This window comes from Sinocyclocheilus rhinocerous, unplaced genomic scaffold (assembly GCF_001515625.1).
Source record: "Sinocyclocheilus rhinocerous isolate Xijiao unplaced genomic scaffold, SAMN03320098_v1.1 scaffold897, whole genome shotgun sequence".
NCBI lineage: Eukaryota > Metazoa > Chordata > Actinopteri > Cypriniformes > Cyprinidae > Sinocyclocheilus > Sinocyclocheilus rhinocerous.
This window is the reverse complement of record NW_015649224.1, coordinates 84,982-92,881: the sequence shown is the minus strand read 5'-3', so window position 1 is coordinate 92,881 and position 7,900 is coordinate 84,982. Positions and strand designations below refer to the sequence as shown.

Here is a 7,900-nt window from a genome sequence, read left to right as displayed (position 1 = left end):
ATATATATATATATAAAGAGTGAGAGAGAAAGACAGGATACATTATGCATTGACAAGGCTGTAGATAATCCTAAAAAGACAAAATTATTACAATATGGCTAAATCAAACTATCAGCAATAATTAAATATTCAAACTATCAGAAATAATAATCAGTGTATATGCAGACTGTTGTCTGGGATGTCTTGTCCACAACATTATCCGCCCCAAAGTGTGGGCAAAAAGCTGCATACTTACACAGCACATTCCACACACACACACACACACACATACAACCCGCTACCAAGAAATAAATAAAGAAAAAATATTCTGAAATAAACAAACAATTGATTGTACACATTACCCAGTATGCTCATCCACTTAAAGGACTGCTGTGTGTGAAAAAGAGTAGACTGGGTGCAAATAACAAAGAAAAAGATTCTGAGTGTTTTCTTTCATTACAGCCATTACAGCGATGTTTTCTGACAACTGGCAGCGATACAATGCTGACTTTAGTGAGAGAGAGAAATACAGCGAGAAAAAAGGAAGAGATGCAGGGTTGCAATACTCTGTGGTAGGGTGAAATGTGATCTTGCCCTCAGCAATGGCAGTGGAGAACGAGACCAAATAGTCAAGTGCATGATAACACACAAACATACACACATATACCACTGCTATATCACTGCAGTCTCGCAGAGCATGAGATGCCTCCAGGTTGGAGTTAACCTTGCAGTTAAGGTGAAAGTGTGTGTGTGTTACACTGTTTACACACATCCATTGCAGGGCTCTATGAGGATGAGGAGTAAAATTCTTCATCAACGCAGCACAAAAGTGAACACTTTGAATGAAATTAAAAAATTGTTGAATATACTTAACCATACTTTAATCAACAATTATCATTTATATTATCGCAGGGAGAGCGAGAAGGATAGAATAGAGGGAGGGAAAGAGGGAGGATGCGGAAGAGGGGATTTCAGTCGGCCTGCTGGGAGGGTGAGATAGAGGAGCAGGGACTGAAGCCTGCAAGACATATACATTTCCATCTAAAGAATGATATTACAACAGCCTACGTACACCTGGGACAGAGAGACGGGGGAATGAAAGGAAGCAGGAAGGGAAGAGGAAGTGGAGGTGGAGGAGCAGAGGAAGAGAGGGAACGAGAAAGTGCAGTGAAAAACAGTGAATGGTGAGGAAAATGAGATAAATGGGAGAAAAAGGCTTTTAAAAAAAGGAGAAAGAAGAAATAGAGCAAAGAATGAGTGCAGGAACAGCAAACAGAGACAGAAGGCATAAAAATTTGAATAAATGAATTAGATTTGCCAATGGTATTTGGCACTGAATTCCAAATTTCATCACCATAGAAATCTAATTTCTTTAACTTAGAATTATGATTGTCCTTAAAGATACAATGTGCAAGTTCTGCATTCCTTCCAAACTACAAAAACAATGACCGTTTTCACACAGGTTTACATATATGTAAAAAAACAAACAAAAAAAAAACGTTGCTGTGTGGGGCTCAAACGAACAGAGCAATATTTTGAAATCTCCACAGTGCTACTAAATACATGGTTGCAACAGCAGATTCCGTTAGGATAGAAGAAAGTAAAAATTAAGTAAATAATTAAAGGGGAAGTGTGTTAGTTTGTTTGTTTATTTATTTATCTATCCAAACATTCTAGACAAAAAAAACTCCTGAAGATGTAAGCAGAAACATTCAATGTTAGAAGCTTATTTTTTACCCAACTTAAAAATAGAGAGGAAATGGGGAGGGGGGAAAACACAGTGAGAGGTGGCTGACAGAAATATAAGGAACTTAATTTTCCAGACACGAAGCGGCAACAATGCTGCAGTTACAGACAGAGCATAAAACAACCCGACAGCACAGGCAGACAACACACTAAGCTGTAAGAGTTCACGTGAAGTGCAGCAAAGTTACACTGAATTGAGAAGGAAGAAAAATGAGCACTGAGTAAAAGAAATTCACACACACACACACGAAAAGCATTTATTCAGCACTGACTGCAAAGAAAAGAACCAAAAACAGGGTGGTCTGACAAATAGCAAACTGTCTGACTGACATCTCCCCCTAGAGATGACAGACAGCTGTCAATCAAAGCATTAGGCCATCGGTCTCATCACAAGATTGCCTGAGCAGTGGGAGAGGAGACAGAGCAACTCATCAACCCCCTACAGCTACACACACACACACACACACACAGCATCCCGAACAACTCACACACATATTCTGCATGCATAATAACCCGTCAAAAAATGCAATTCTGAGCTATTTATTAAACAGATGCACAAAACAAACATATACAATAGGGCTGGGTGATACAGATAAATATATATATATATATATATATATATATATATACGCAGTACATACATTAAGATATTTTTTAGCTTTACATATTTTTTAGCTTTTTGATGATATCTGAGATTTACAAATATTAATATTAATGTGTTTTCTATGAAACTTATTTTAGTGTGAAGAAATGTCACTTGAACCAAACAGGCATTATAGCCTAGCAGATTTAAAACGTTTAATGACCATTTTAATGGTAATAATTTAAATAATAAAAAGTAATTAATTAATGTTTTAAACATCAAATCAAATTGAAAAATCTTATTGAAATAATTAAGGCAATATTCCACAGTTTACAATACATTTTAATAAACAGCAATATTTACCTACAGATATATTTTTAATACAACATTTAATACACCACGTTCAAAAGTTTGGGTCTGTATTGTACATGTTTTTGAAAGAAGTCTCTTATGCTTTCCAAGGCTGCACTGTGTTCATCAAAAACAAAGTAAAACAGTAATATTGTGAAATATTATTACGATTTAAAATAGAAGTTTTCTACTTTAATATATTTTAAATTGTAATTTATTCCTGTATATTCCATTGATTTTCAGCAGTCATTACTACAGCAAATCTTATATGCAGATTTGCTTCTCAAGAAACATTATGACTTTTATCAATTTTGAAAACAGTTGTACTACTCAATATATTTCTGTGGAAACCATAATACTTTTTTTTTCTCAAGATTCTCTGATAAATAGAAAGTTACAAAGAACAACATAGTTTTCAAAATAGAAATATTCCATAACATTATAAATGTCTTTAATGTCACCTTTGATCAAATTTAATTCGTACTTGCTGAATAAAAGTGTTATTTGTTATTAAATAAATAAAATAAATAAATACATATCTTACTGACCCAAAACTTTTTAACAATAGAGGACAAATTCTATGCCATGAACTATTTGTGCGTTGACTAACAAATTACTGAATCTAAGTTTTAAATATATTCACTAAAGCAGAATGTCTGAACTGAAATGAGTTGACTGAACAACTCTGAAGCTCAAGTATAAAACGTTACTGATGGCAAAACTAATCTAATGACACGCTCTTTAAACTTTATGGCTAAATAAAGAGTGCATTAATTCACAATGTTGCCTAATTTTATATCATCATCAAAATCATGACTACAGTATATTGCAAATATATTACCCTGCTCTAACACTCAGTGTACTAAAGATCTCAACACTTACAAGGCTGAGACTAAGAGGAAAGGGGCATTTCAGAGCCGGTTTTTTGTCTCCTTTCATGCATTCGTTCACCTCCTTCTGTCTTGAGAGTCTGATTCATTTTAGCTGCTCGTCACTCTTAGAGCTCTTTGCAGCACTCTGATGATCTAAGGACCTCTAGCCGCATATGTGTGTGTGCTCAATCCAACATCCAACTCCTTGCATGCCACATAAGATGCTCACAAAAACATCTGTGATTACCACAAAGAATTACCACTGGTAAAAGCGAGTCCTCGCGGAGGGTGAGGAAAAGATGTTGCGTTGCGACCAATTAAAATCCTTTGCACTCTGCGACAAAGGGGGCCAAATTGGATGAGTGTGGCGCTGAATGGAGGGTGATGACTCAATCTCTTTTAGAGCTGCAGGAGCCTTGTGCTCTCTCATTTTCCCCGATTAGAGCAGACTGAGAGAGCAGCTCCCTTGTTAGGGAGAGAGACAGAGGGTGCGGTAATGCACACTCCAGAGCAAATGCTGTGAATTGAGCTGGAAGATTTGAGGTTCTGAGAGCGTGTCACTTTTGACAGAAGGATGGATGTGGAGGAGGGAGAGAGAAACAAACATTTGAGATGCTGATTGGTCAGTCTGTTGAAGTCGGACTGTAATGGTCAGGTATCTCAGAAGAAAGGTACAAAACTATCCCTGGGGCAGTAACTTTTCAAAAGGTAATCATTTGTCCACTTTAGGTACTAATATATACTTTTAAAGTACTAATGTGTACTTTTAAAGTACTAAAGGGTACTAATATGTACCAAATAACGGGTTAATGTTTCTTTTAGCTTTTTTTACCTTAGGGCACAGTGACAGCTTTGTACCTTTTTTCTGAGAGTGTAAACAGGTTAAAATAAACTTCCTAATGCTGAGATGCTTATTAAAAATATTAACATTTTCAAAGTTTTGTTTTAAGCATAAATCTAACAATATTTAGTTAGACTAATGTCTAATATATGAAACACAAACTAAATTCAAATTAAATTATCTGAAAATACAACAGCATATAAGAGGCACCTTAAAACTTAAAATTAATTTTAAACTTTTTTAAAACTGTTACTATATTAATTTTGTAATGTTACTATTTTATTGCTGTAAAAGACTTTCACAATATTATGCCTTTATTTCCATAAATGCAAGTCTTTGTAACGGATTTTTTTATCTTGGTATGAGAACAGTTGTATGTACAGTTATAAAAGTCTTTCATCATTCATTCAACGTTGGTTCAGTCAAATATTTTACACAGTTTGGCTTTTCAAGAAACAAAAGATCAACAAAAAATACATTTTCATGATATGACCACTTTAAAACGCTAAAACATCAATCATTATTTAATCACTCAAGTCGTTCTAAACCTGTATTATTTTCTTTCTTCAGTGAAACACAAAATAAGATATTTAACTGTTTCTGGGGTCCAAACAACATTAGACCCAAATGACTTTCATTGTTTGGATAAAAAAAAAAAAAACCTTTGAGTTCCACAGAAGAAAGTAAGGCTGACACACATGCAACCCCCCTCCCCCCTGTCCTTCACCCTATATCATCCTCTTATCCCTCTCACCCCACTCTTCCTCTGCTGAGGCACGCAGAGGTGCCAGACCCCAGAGAGCTCCACAGGCCTCGGCCATCGAAAGCAGCCAAACAAAATCCTTTGAAGATATTGAAATGTCAATCCCTCCACGCTGACCCCTCCCCTCACCCAGTCTCCCTCTGACACACACACACGCATCGGGGCGCATAAACACCCTGAAACAATCGTGAAAACATTGGGGCTTTGTTGAGCGACTATGGAAAGTGTGTTCTGGTGTAAAAGAGCTGCAATCTATCAAAAGCAGAGCTGTCCAACCTCCGATCTGAGAGAAGATGTGACCCAAATCTGCCCACTCTTTGTTTGGGTCTTATTCACGGCTGGCTCAAAATTCATATTTACCCTTATAATTCCAACAGATATAACTCAATATATGACAGATATAACTCAACAGATGTCTAGTTCAACTGAATTTGTGTCATGTACTGTGGCACAAGCCAGCTTGCAAACGCACACGGTCAGATCTTAACGCACATATGTCCAAGGCCTGGGTGGTATGACAGTATGTTTTATATATACACTACCGGTCAAAAGTTTGGGATCAGAACGATTTTTTATGTTTTTTACAGGAGTTTCTTATGCTCATCAAGGCTGCATTTATTTGATCAAAAATACAAGAAAAAAATTAATATTGTGAAATATTATTATGATGTAAAATAATGTTTTTCTATTTTAAAATACATTAAAATCTAATTTATTCCTGTGATGAAAAGCTGAATTTTCAGCATCATTACTCCAGTCTTCAGTGTCGCATGATCCTTCAGAAATCATTCTGATATGCTGATTTATTATCAGTGCTGGAAACTGTTGTGCTGCTTAATATTTTTTTGGAACCTGTGATACTTTTTTTTCAGGATTCTTTGATGAATAAATGTATATATATATATATATATATATATATATATATACTGTATATACTTTTTTTTTTTTGTTTGACCCACATGACCCACAAACTATCCAAATAAACTACAGACTATCCATATTAATAATAATAACAACAATTATTATTATTATTATTATTATTAATATAATTAATTATGAAGTGAATAAATTTATATGATTTATGACCACATTTTTGTATTATTATTATTATTATTATTTAATTGACTTTAGACTTTAAGCATTAGAACATGCTTATTTAATATATAAACAACTTTATTTAACTTTATGATGAAAAAATAACTACATTGTGATTTTTTCAGTGATATAAAATGACTGATTTTAGTCATACTGCTCACACCTACAGTATGTGGACCTGTCGAGAACAGTAACAGTTATTTAGTCAGAATTCACTTATCGTTGGAAAATGCATGTTATCATTTGACGAGGCTTTCAGCAGAAAGTGCAACCGACACGCTTCTCGGATAATCTCGAGTCTCAGAATGGCCGAATCTCAGGCGATTAACTGTCCTGTCCAATATATCAGTCTATCACTAGTACCGTGAAGATTATTGGAAGTTTTATTGCTTGTACCTTCAGGGTTTAGCTCATATGTTGAAGCTGTCATATAAGCCAGTGTTTGTATGATCTCCATGGTCTCTCTTTATGTATCTGTGTACATGTCAAAAAACTCTAGTCTACTGTTGCATTATTACCTCGCTGCCATCTCACTTAACCGTGACTGGTTCCATGCAAGCAGAGAGCATGATGGGACTGACACCCTTGCAGTGATCTGAGACAATATATCATAAAAGAGCCACTGACCTTTATGAATATTGCAAGGGCACACTCTCACCCCCACCCTAAACTAAACCTGTTAGCCAATCCCTCCTCTCACCCTCCCAATGGGAAATATTAAACTTCCTCTCAGGATAAGGGCCCAGTGGTGTCTCCACGCTACAGAGAGCTTTACAGCGCATGGTTCACAGCCGGCAGCGTTGGCTCTTAGCCAGTGTAGGGTTTAAGACCACAGGTCGATGAGAAGTGCACCCTGACCAAACGGATTTCCCTGTATTTGAGAAGGAGGCTTTGGGCTGGACTTTATCGGCCTACTGCAGGCCCTGATGGGAGGTTCGGCTTGAAAGGAGAGGTTGCTTGGCTTCTTTTCTTGAGAGGCCGCAGGGAAGGAGGTTCCGTGGGGGACAGGAACTCCTCCAGCCTCGGATCTCCAGGGACCTCCACAGGTGATTAGACACAAAGTTTTTACACACTTGTAAACCTTTGTGGGATTGTTTATGGGTGCATATGCATTTCTGACTGATTTCTTCTGCCAAATTCAGATTATTGCGCACATAATGAGAAGGGAAGCTGTTTGATTTAAGCCTATTACGTTATACGTACTCCAAAATGTAACACTAACTTGGGATTTCTAAAATCAAAACTGACAACTCAACGTAAGGATGGGCAGCATGACCAAAATCTTATACCACAGTATCAGTCATTTTATATAACTGCACCATTCACAGTATTCACTGAAAAAATATATTTTTAAGTTGAAAATACAACAAATATTATTATAGTAAGTTTTATGTTTTTATAATTCAAAATGTCATGTTTAGTTCAATGTTTTACTTGCCATTTCTTTGAAATTTCGTTTTAACTTTCTGAGAGAAAATTGTTTCTACACCAAATTTTTTCCCCCTGTAAAAAAAATAGAGAAAAAATTGTTTATATATTAAATAAGCATGTTCTAATGCATAATCCAGTGTATAACTGTGTGTATATATATATATATATATATATATATATTTACACACTGAACAAAATTATAAACGCAACACTTTTGTTTTTGCCCCCATTTTTCATGA

The 7,900-nt window shown here is 35.7% G+C and overlaps 1 protein-coding gene across 3 annotated transcripts in view; it reads right to left on the bottom strand.

Moving 5' to 3' along the window:
* The window catches only part of LOC107710329 (ephrin type-A receptor 7-like), a 118,298-nt gene that overhangs the window by 43,269 nt on the left and 67,129 nt on the right, over positions 1 to 7,900 (bottom strand). The window lies entirely within an intron of this gene.